Raw genomic sequence first — 12,763 nt, 5'->3', positions numbered from 1 at the left:
TAATACTAAATTTCAAGGAACTTTTCTCAAAAGGTAAAAAGAGAATCTTAGTTTTAATTGTTTAACATAGTATTAAATACCGAATATAATATTACGTTTTTTTTTTAATTTAACATTTCGGATATTTCTATTTGATTTTGAAACGAAACTTGGAAGTTTCCAACTTCAAATTATACACGTATGCCAGTATTTTTAAGGATTTGTAACCATCCATCTAAATGTTAAGTGGGAAAATGTTAATGACTTTGCCGAAATAGCAGTCTTCAGATATTTTAGGTTCTCAATTCTTTAAATAAAACAATGAAAGTGGTTCTACCTATACATTCGAGTCAAGATGCCCATTGCTAGCGTGAGTAATGTATGATGAGTGAGAAAACTCTCGATTTAAGCTGTATTTAAAATAACATTTCCATATGAGATTTACGATCTCTCTATTTTCAATTGAACTTAACCTTTTGTCTGACATAACCTTCTTCTTACTTATACTTGTAGATATTTAGGCTTTTCGTCCAAATTTGTAATAATTGTAATTTACTCAAAATTCGATAATCCTCATAGCTAAGACTTTTTTTTGGTGTAATTACGATTTGAAACTAAGAACCAACATGATTTATTACATCACTTAAAATAGAATTTTGTAATGGTCAAATTATAAACACTAGTTATACCTCCAAGGTCAGATCAATATAAGCTTTATCTACACACTAAGATTTAAAATATATATGAGATAAATGCCCTGTTAGAACTGGAAAATGGTGGTATTAACAAATTTATGTTATTGAATGTATGGATAAAAAACTGACTTATGTTCCCACGTAAAATATATCATTAATCTTGAGTATTGTGGTATATAAACGTATAAAACATTTTCAAACAACATATTTCAATGCCCTCCAGGGAAGAGTGGTATGTGTGCGAGCTCACACCGCTTAAAAGTGGATTTCGATACTCGTGGAAGGTGGAGCACACATAGCCCATTCTATAAATTTATGTTTAATTATAAACAGTAAACAAACAAATATATTTTCAAATACATAATTTCCGTTTTTTACGGTGAATAAGGCCTTCTTTTTCAAAAAGGAGTACCAAACCCCTTCATGCTATACACCGAAAGTAAAAATTCTTATGCCCAGGAATAGCGTACCTTGTACAGCAAGGACTAGTGACTTGTGCAATCAACCTCTGCACTTCCCTGGGCTTGTTTTCTTTCATAGGCTAAAGAAAATAGGTCATCATGAGAAATGATAGTCATATCCATAAATAAGACAATAAAAATATATAAATTTGGAAATTGATAGCAACTGTATATGGGCAACACGAGTACACACACCAAGATGACTGCTGGTCTAGAGTGAACTTTCAGAGCTTTTTCTCAGTGAATTCAGTAAGAGAAAAGAAGATTTGGAAAATTTTCATAATGAATGAACAATGTTTTGGTGTAAAAGTATGAAACAACCATATTTTATTTTATTATGTACACTACTTTTGAGGTATTCTAAAGAATAATAAAAGATTAAGCTGATGCTGAACAAATAAATAAATGATAACTGTTGAAAACATTTATTTCGTAATGATAGTTTTGAAAATAGGGACGAGTCTCATAACAGAAAGATACGGTAGTTATTTATTATAATATGTGAAATTTTCTCATATAACTTTCTCAGGGAATTCATTAAATTTGTTTTAAATGTCTTTCATTGTCTTTTAGAGATAACATCAGCTAAGTTTTTTAGACTTGTACGGCTGTAATGTTGAACATTGTGTAAGAAAGTAAATAGCTGTACCAGAAAGTGGTAGGTCAGGTGATATCTCAAGTATATAGCCTTATATGGATGTTTATACAACAATTAACAACACATGAGTAGCACTAGTTGCTCTGGATAAATCCTACGTTACCTCTTAAGTAAGAAATGTTAAATTAAAATAGTTTCGTGGAAGTTTTCATTGAGGAGGGTTTTGAAGAGAACAGTTCCAATTAAGTAGAAGTGTCAGTCCATCATGCAAACAGTACAAACATTGTGTTTGTTTTTATTGTTATAATAAAGTACTTTGATAATTTATATTATGTTCAGTCTATGTTACGTTGTTACGATGTCATGAATTCAAGTATTCAGAGAAGCACAGTATTACTCAGAGACAAATTACCTGTTTGTTATTCATTTGAATTATTTCATTTTAACAAAACTAATCAGTTTTACTTAAGTATATATCAGAGAGTTTGCACCTATTCTTCATGATAACTTATAATTAGTGTACAACTGCTGCTGGAATTTTTTTATTTCTTGATTATTATTTTAGAAGTTAAAACTTTTATGTATTGTAACATTAACTTTTAAAGGCACTGAATGAGGAGGAAGAAAATATGTCGAAACACAATAGAGAGAAAGATAAAAACTGAAGGACAAGTTTTGAATAGCTCAAAAAATAACTTAAGATATAGTATTATAGCTACTAACATCTTTCATTCATATTGGACGTATCTCATGCTGTCCAAGATTGTCAATAGTAAAGTAGGAGTAAATCTAAGAGAATTTAAAGGTGATGTCCTTAGCGAGAGTTATAAAGTAGGATGGGCAAGGAATGACTTGGATGGTCCTTAACTTTTTTATCCATATCATATTTCATCAAATTAACAAAACATTACGAAATGAAAATAAGTCAATACACTTACAATTCACACCATACATTATTATGGTTATTGTAAACATGAATTTAACGTATCCAAAATAAAACATCAGTACAGCTGTGATAATCACCATGTTAAAAAATAACGAAACACCATTCAGACTATCTACTTTTAAACAGAACAAAACTTGAAGATAAAGATGTGGCATTCTTATTATAAGCCTGTGAGAAGGGTAACGTAAGTTAAATTGAAATAAATGATAACCCAGAAGTTTCTGGACATAAAAAAAATATCAAACACGGAACATGAGCAATAGCATTTCTATTCATGTGTGACATCCTGGCTGTCAAAATGACTGGAAATTAACAATGATTTTATACAAAATGGATAACTATATAAAAAAATTAAAAAGCTACTTTACCAGTAACTTGTCCAATTTTAATATATTCCTATAACATTTTTACCTAAACAACTTTCTGAACCTACTTTGGTCTTAATGGAAGGCATCACCATGACCTTGTTGTCTTCAAGAAGAAAATGTCAGACTGAAGTAGATGCAAGAATGTGTCAAAACTAGTTTCACTAAAGTCCAGGTTTCTAACAGTAATTTTCCATTTAGTGTAGTTTTAAATTGTCATTTTAATCATGTGACCACTTTACAAATGTTAAGACCTCAATTTGTGGATCTTGTTGGGATCAGGATGATACAGCTATTATTAGGTAAATACAATAGCACAATGCATGTAGATGCAGAATCATTTATTTTGGGGAAGGATACCGTTACTCCTAGAAAATAGAAATTTCAAAGGTTCATTCCTCTTGCCCCTGATAAATTGGCACTTATAATTGCAGATTGAAAACATAATCAAGCTGGAAGAATTAAATATACATGAAACAATAAGAAAATGGTAAACAGATAATGCTAATGTTATTATGAGTTCATCTACATGAAACACCAACGAATACTAACGTAGTTTAATAAAAAAAGACAGTTTTCTCCATCTACTTTAAATAACCTGTATAAAATTTGAATATAATCTTTGCAACAAATTTTGGTGATAATTATTGAAGTAAATATTCTGTCACTTGTGTTGAACAAGGAGCAGTAAAATATGAACTTTACCATAACTTTCAATAGTTCTTTTACAAATATAAAGGAAAGATTTACATATGATACATGTTATACAGTATATTAAATTTTGCAATTAACAAGTACACGATGTTTGTCTGTTTTTTAGAACAAACCTGCATTACGTTAGCTGCAGTCTCAACCACAGAAGCCTTGCATGTTCACAAATTATTTTGGTGATACCAGTGACTGTACAATATGGAACTATATTGAGTTATTACTGTTAGACAAGCTAAGATTATGAAATTCTGTATTCTATTGCCATTTGTTCAAGAAAGTGTGTTATGTGGGAAGATGATGTCTCAAAAATGAATAAAACTGTGGCCTAGTTGTACAATCATATCAACGTTGCATGACAACTCCATCTTTATAATTAATACTCTTATCTTGTGCTAGCTAACGAGACCTGTTTTATCCTAAAATCCCCTGCTGGTACAGCGTTACGTCTACAGATTTATAACGCTAAAATCAGGGGTTCGATTCCCCTTGGTGGATACACAACATAATAAGAGGATACAGATTTAAACAGTTTATCAAACATTTTCTGAATTAGTTTCAGATTTAAACTGATATATGGTATATTAAAAGGGTTTTCAAACTAAAATGTTCTTGAATACAACAACAATCGAAGGGCAAAAGTTCAAAAAGTGCCATTTCTATTTAAGTTGTAAACCTAACCATGATGAATAACGATACCTGTTATTAACTGGTATGTACTATGTTATCTTTTTCTTACAGTCTGAAGAAAAAATACATAATGCTATTTAAATAAGTATTTTTTCATTTGCTTTTACAAAGCCAATACAATGAATAAAAAATTCTAAAAACAGTTGTTTGTAATCAATATCAAACGTGACTCAACATTTACTCTAAGATGTAAGATAGTGTAATGTGTGCAGTAAAATTAAAAAATAAAATAAAACATACAGCTTATCTTGAAAAGTTAAATAACCAAAACTGTTTCTCGTGTTAATAATGTTGTTACACAGAAAGAATCTATGTGGTTTTTAATTTCTCATTATCAAATTCAAAGTTGAACATAACGAACAGAGTATTACTAAGAAATAAAAACAGCATATCATTGGTGTGGCGGCAATTTCGATTGTCTAATAACTTTAAACCTTTTTTTTCTAATAAAAATCAAGCCACTTGAAATTATTCTTTTTTACAAAAATATTGTTCACGAAAAAATCCAAATGCTTCAACAAAATACATTATACGACTCAACTTGAAAAGTTTTATTGTATTAATTTATGTGTTTTAATGAAATAATGACACTTTTAATGTAAACAGTTTAATTACACAATATATTCTACACTTTCGCGAAAGGTTTCAGCAATTTATTTGTGCCATCTAATGTATTACTTTCAAAACGATTAAAATCAGCTACGTGTTATAATTTATTTCAAACAAGCCTCCAGTTTATTATGCTACATATCACAATTTAAAATAAACTGAAACTGAGTTAATTGATATTTGAAATTTAGAAATTAACCAAATGTTGATAGGTATTAAATTTATGATATTTGCTATAAAGATTGATACACACAATTTTCTTTCTTAATACAAATATATTTTAGTATACATACAGTATAATTCATAATAACAGTTTTTAGAAATAATGACTGATATACAAAAGTTTTACAAACTTAAAAACAGTATTAGTCTTCCATCTGATCCAAAACTTCTTTGATATTTTCGTGAGTGTTTATGATAAGAGAATTAATTTCAAGTTGATATTGATACAATTCACTTAAGAGGGAGCTAGCTAATTCTTTGCTTATCACATGTCGATTACAAGTTGAGTTTCTTACCAATGAAGTAATTTAATACTTCATAAAAATTCCAATATCTGATGTTAATCCACTAAAGTTAAACGATTTGCAATGCTCGAAATCTATAAACGCTCCTGTTTAGTATCTGAAATTAATGAGCATTAAACACAGTTATAATTCCTCAAGTTTACAGAATATCAAATGCAGCAAACAAACAATACATACAAACTGTCTCTTGGCGTTGCAGGAGTTAATTTCAAAAGCGTGAGGCGAATTTCTAGAAATTTCAGCTTCCACAATAACATTGATGATCACTAGCACTTATACAGTGACAAAGTACTTTGTCGATTCTTGAACTAGAGAATATTTCACAATTTTAGAGAATAGGCAGAAATTTCACAAAATACACTTAACATTATAAATTAATGTAGACTTTGATATGTTTTCTGATAAACAACATTTAACAATACATATATAACGGAATGCCAAAAATACCATTCTATGGAAGACAAATAACAAAATTAATATGTACCAAAGAATGATGCAGTCTTAAAAAACGATATTGCAGCTGTCTTTGCTGACAGCAGAGAAATAAAACATACGATCATTTAATTGATTACGTAATGTTATATATTAGCAAATATTTTAATAGCCTCCCTCAGAGTAACTGTTTACACTGATAATACATTAAGAGATGATACACTTTCACCCGATTTAAACACTTCAAGTATCACTTTCCAAAGGATTGAAAAGCGATTTAGGTCTAATTTATAATCAATAAGTCCTCACCTTGTAGAATAACTGCCTGCAGACTTAAAAGTATTTAGATTTTTTAGTTGTAACTAAATATACATGTCATGTAAAAGATGTGAATTGCACAGTTTGATAGCCCAAAACAAACAGGGTATTAAGTCTTAGAAGAAGTTGATTAATAAAACTTAGGTAGGGTTGTTGTTAAACAATCAAGTGTTTAGGTCTTTCTGTTGATACAACCTGAAATCCTATTTCCTCTAACACTAGTAACAAGCACACTGCTTGGATGGGCTTAAAGACTGAATAATTGTTACATTATTCAGTAAAGTAAAGATCCCTTTACTTTCGTGACACTGTCAAGGTTACTCCCATCCAACTAATACATATTATTCATATTATGATAATGCACATGCATTACATTACATTTATTATAATTAAAACCCAACTCCCATTTATTTGATCAGCTCACCAAATAACTTAAACCATTTTGTAAAGCACCAGCAGCATCCTCACAGCTAATAACACTCTATTCCTTAATATCATCTGTAAATTTAAGTAATTTGTTGTCCTTTCTTTCATTTATTTCACTGATGTAAATCACAAAATACTAAGTACTAACACTGAGTCCTGAGGTACTTTGCTTGTAACTTTAATCCGGTTTGACTGAACTCTATCTATAACAGCCTTCTGCTTTCTTTCATCCAGCCACTTTTCTATCAAATAAACCAACTTGTTCCAAAATCCATAGATGTATTTCAAGAAGCCTTACATTTAGTTAGCTATCCATTGCAGGCTAGCTAACAAACTATAAGTTATCATATCATGATATTTTTAATTTTAAAAAACGTTCCTGTAATTATCAAGTAGGCAACAAAATATTTATCAGGAATTATAATGATATTGAAAGAAAACTGCGAATTCTGAGATATGCATATTTTTCCCAGTATTAAAACCTTCGTGATTACATTACTACTTTACTCTGCAAGAGCTCCATCTAATATAAGATAGACATATTAGAATCTATGTGATCCAATTCTGTCCTATAAAGTTTTTGCTCTGTGGGAAAGCTGAATTTCAGGAACCTTACTACTTAGCAAAGGGTAAGTGGTTCTAGTGATAACAAATAAACTGTAATGAGAATAAAGTACTTCTAAGTAATAACCTTTTTTGTAAACTTATGACTAAACTATATAAATGCTTTGTTTATATGCAAGATTCTGTTGAGCTATACAGAAATGACAGTTGGAACACCTTTTCATGTTTATTTGCATTAGGAACTATATAAATAATATTTAACATCAAAGTATCTTTTTCAAATTTGACACAGAATAAGATGCTACTATTTCACCGCATGTATGAAATAAGATATGCAAGAGTACACTGGACGCCTGATGAGTCCATACCAGATATAATAGGGCAAAGATTACTTAATTTACATATTAAATATAAATATATGTTACATACACTTAAAATTAATATTAAAATTAAATTTCAGAGAGTAAACAACAAATATGCAACAAGTTTCAAATTTTAACATATTAATGTTTACATGGAAAATATTCGAAATTTACCTGCCGTCAAACGTAAATTATAATTCATTTTGGTGCCCCACAAATGGAACTGAGCAACATTTTGACTTGGTGATTTAAAATGGTAAAACCCATAACTTGATAACTTTTGCTCTCTTCAAAGTTTCAAAATGTTTCACTTTATGGCTTAAGATAATGAACAACGAAGATTGGTTATGTATATTCACGTCTGTAGCTTAAACTAATATTATATAATACATGGTATATATTTGTATTAAATTGTGAATACTTGTTCATATTACACTTATTTCTCTACTATATAATTTTCCATTATTGAAGGTTTAAGCTACAATTTATAAATTCATCAAAAATATTAATCGTTTTTTTTAAAAGCATGAACAACAACATTCTTAACATCTTAAAGTGAGTAAGTCTTATTCAGTTTTGAAAATTACATTTTTTGTTAAAAGTAAATACTTCTGTTCATAAATGTTCATACTTCTTTCTACAGTATCCACCTAGTCCTATCTCAAAATGTGGATATGTTTCCTTGGAAAAGTGTGCTGTGAGAAAAACACTACAATACACACAGTATATATTTCTTGGAACTTGTAAAGTTAAAAATAAATAAGAAAAATTCAAGGAGAATAAAAAGAGAAATACACGAGATAAACTTAATAATACTAAAATTATATATTTCCAATGTAACTTTGTGTTACACAAAATATTCCAATGAGAAAAAAATACTTAAGGAAATAATGTTTTAGTTATTTGCTCTTAGAACTTTTTAATGTATTTCTAAAACTTTTTTAACACAATATCGAGCCAAGTGTTATTAATTAACTTTGCTTGTTTTCCCTTAAGTAAAATCTAAACAATGAGCATTCTGTGACCTTACTACTACTGGCGTATTTAGGTAGGGGCTAGATGAGGCTCAGCCTCAGTGCCCATGGTCTTAATGTGGGTAATTTAATTCTCTGTGGGAAATTTTATTCTATGTTGAATTAACGATGATGTTGGGCCTACGAATTTATAAAACGTGAGTTCTTAAGATATTAAAGTAGTCCAAACTTGTAGTTAAAATGATTACAAATAAAAACGATTTTAAATATTATATTAAATAAGATTCTATTCTGGATAATACACACGTAAAATATGAAAGAAAATAAAGATAGGCTTAAATCATTCTAAAATATGAGCTTTTAGTTTTTATGGGTATGAAATATATTAACAGCATCAATACGATAAATAAAAATAATCAACCAATCTTACAACAGTCCTTTTCGTATATGATTATAAGCTTAAATAATATCTATGATGATGAAATTGGGTAAAAGAAATATTGTCCTATGGTATTTTACTGTCGACATAAAAATGCAGCAACTAAATATTTCATTGTAAAATTTACTGCGTGTAAAAAACATATATATTTTCGGAATATTATAAAAGTTACCACTATCATGTCAAAATATTTTGAACACGAATATTAAAATTTATACCCGTGCAAACATAAATAATAGTGTACGTGTTCGTCACACACCGACAGCCCTTTTGTCTCAAGGATACTGCCCCCCTAGAGGAACAGTAGCATGTGTGCGGACACCGATAGAATCCAGGTTTCGATACCCTTGGTGGGCAGAGAATAGATAGCTCATTGTGTAGCAAACGTTATTATATGTTTCAACAGAGTAACAGATACCGTGAAAATAAATATTGATGATGTCCGTTAAAACAATGACACTGACTTCTACTTAAGACTAAACTAATTTGCTTCTCACATGTTATTAATGAAATTATTTTCATTAAAAAAAGAGGAAATGAGAACTTCTTTTAACCAAAATCAAAGAAACTTAGTTATACAACAACTAAACCCAAAACAATACCAATATAAAGGAACACCTATATTAACCTAACTTCTAACTGCAATGCCCTCTACAATCACGTATCCTTTACACTCTCGTCCCTGAGGCATGTTTCTGGCAACCGTCAGTTGTAAACTCTCTCTTTGTTAATCTCAAGATGACCTAAGCAGGTCAAAATGTTGTTCTATACTTTGTTTTAATAAAAGTGCAAATTTTTTACCAAGTCCTTTTGAGGATACATTTTTTACTTTAAGTGATTTCTCGTCATGACGGAAGATCTGCCACCTGTTGAGCATAGTTTGTAAACTGAAATTCTATGGCATTCGTACACACTAATCGGTTTAAAAATTCTGCAGTGGAACTAAGGCAAAATATTGGTAAGTCAGTGAAGCAGATTAATTAAGTCGAGAGATATTCTACAAAATAGGTGTTGTTCATTTTAAAATACCTGAGTCACAGTAAAGAGACTTATAACATCAAAAACACTGTGTTTGTATTTCATATGCCAAGAACAAATAGTATTTAAAGGAAAACTTCAGATTGAAACTAAAAAGGACTCTCAGAAGAGTACACCCATCTGCCATGCAGCGTTGTAGGTCTTCGGCTGTTAACAAATAAAAAAATCTGTGCATATGTCCATCGTTATCAGTGGACAGGAACTATTTGTGGGAGAACAGACGACGAATAATAATAGTAGCCGGACCAAAACAGGCCGTATTTGTATCACAAGAAATTTAACATTTATTGATTACTGGGTAAATATGGTTAAATAAGAAATTAGATATTCCTGAATACGTATTACCACTAAACCCCGACAAACACGGGAGAATAACTAACAATCAAATATCTAACAAGGTTATTGGACTGGATGAAATTTGTACAAAGCCATGTCGTTAACATTTTCTATCACTTTTGTATAATACTTTTGACATTGTACTTTGTCATCATTATACTACAAGCTGATAAACCCTGCCTCACTGTGAAGTCTGGGATTAAAGAGCATAAGTTTATTTGCTATTAAGTAGTGGCCATTCACTTCTTTATTGTCTAAAGGTTTCTAACTCAGCCTCTGAGTGTGAAATAAACATAGAAAAGAAGTATGAAAAAATTAGAAGTGGAAACTATCAGGAGAGTTACTTTGGAATTACGGCCCGGCATGACCAGGTGGGTTAAGGCGTTCTACTCGTAACCTCAGGGTCGCGGGTTCGAATCCCGGTCGCACCAAACATGCTCGCTCTTTCAGCCGTGGGGGCGTTATAATGTTACGGTCAATCCCACTACTCGTCGGTAAAAGAGTAGCCCAAGAGATGGCGGTGAGTGGTCATGACTAGCTGCCTTCCCTCTAGTCTTACACTGCTAAATTAGGGACGACTAGCGAAGATAACCCTCGTGTAGCTTTGCACGAATTCAAATATAAACAAACAAACATTGGGATTTCATTGTTCGTATTGAAAAATCTCGACAATACTGTTCAATTTGTTTTGTCGAGTATCTAAATCAGCTCTGAATAACATAACTACTTAAAATAAGTGTGAAAATTGAGAAGTATAAACTCTGACCATAATTTGTTTGGAACTCGTAATCATTATTAGTAGAAATACACGTTATATTTTGTGATCTTTGCTGTCATTATACTTTTATTACTTGCCTACAGCTTGGATGAAAGAGTTTATGATTCTTTGTATTCTCTCTTCTAAGGGTAGGCAAAACATCATGAAGTTAGAGATTTATAAAGGTTGGTTTGCTCGAAATAATCAGGGAACAGCGTAACGTCTCTGAAAAAACATATATATATAGATGGGAACGCATTTTACAATACTAGAGCTTTGCCTGTATTACCTTCTTCTAGTGGATGTATCTTGAAACAATTAGATAAATCTAAATACAATTTGTCCAAACCGGAAAAAGCAACGCAATGAATGATAAATATACCAACAACGTTCTGATAATTTTAGGGAAATTATAATATAGTTCAAATTATCGGCTCAGTTCTGTTGAAAAAGTGAGTTTTTTAAACTGAAATATTCATCAAAAAGAACAAAGTTCACAACATTCAACATGAAAGTTCTGTTTGCAGCTCTTGCTGTTTTGTAAGCCCGACGATGACGAACAGCAATTCTATAGACATGATGATGAAACTGATATGCAGTAAGTTCATTTTCAAAGTTTATTAATGTGTAAAATACTAAGTAATCGTTCTATGGAAGTATATGTTCTCTATTAATACCTTTATTTGATCAGGAGAAACACAAAACATCTGAAAACTATATCAAATATTATTAGAGCATATTTTGTCATATCTATAGCTATATTATTAAATTTTATGAAAAAATCTGAAATTGTCGCATTCGGACCGTTGCAATTTTCAATCAATCTAAAGATTTCAGTGTCGGTTTTAAAAATTTTAACTGATATCTTCTATTTAGGTTGTATCATCTACTTCTGGAGCTATTTTTTATAGCTCAGCAAAAGCAGAACAATTGAGATTTGCAAAAAAATCTTGTATATTTCAGATTAAACTATTAAAAATTAGAACCAAAATCTGGAAAGTTTCAGGTTTAACAATTAAAAATTGGTAAGTTTCAGACTTAAGTTATAAAATCACGAAAAAGGAGTAAGTTTTAAACATAAAACTATCAAAAGAAAAACTAAAACATTATTTGTTTTTCTTCAGGAAAAATTCATGAGTGTTGCAACAGAAAAACTTCGTCTACAAAGAAATGCTTCAATAAAATCTACTCTGTGATGTAATACAGTGATGATAGCTCATTGTTAACTTAAATCTAAATAAAATCATTTTTCTCACAGCTGATAAACGTTATTGAATGTTAAATTTCAGGCACGATAACCTTTCGAAGGAACTAGCAGTTGTACCTGCGGATGTTTCTGATAGTTTATATAAGGATTCATCTCACCAACTCACATCAATGCTTCAAATAATCTGTTGTAACATATTTAGTATAATGTATTGTGAGTATGCGAATCAGAAAATTTACGTTTAATAAAGTAGATTTACTAACGTAGGTTCGTAACATGAACAACTATCCCCACTATGTACATCAGACATGTTTTTATTTTATGTTGGTATT

This window comes from Tachypleus tridentatus, chromosome 9, assembly GCF_004210375.1.
Source record: "Tachypleus tridentatus isolate NWPU-2018 chromosome 9, ASM421037v1, whole genome shotgun sequence".
Classification (NCBI taxonomy): Eukaryota; Metazoa; Arthropoda; class Merostomata; order Xiphosura; family Limulidae; genus Tachypleus; species Tachypleus tridentatus.
This window is presented reverse-complemented; position numbering follows the sequence as displayed.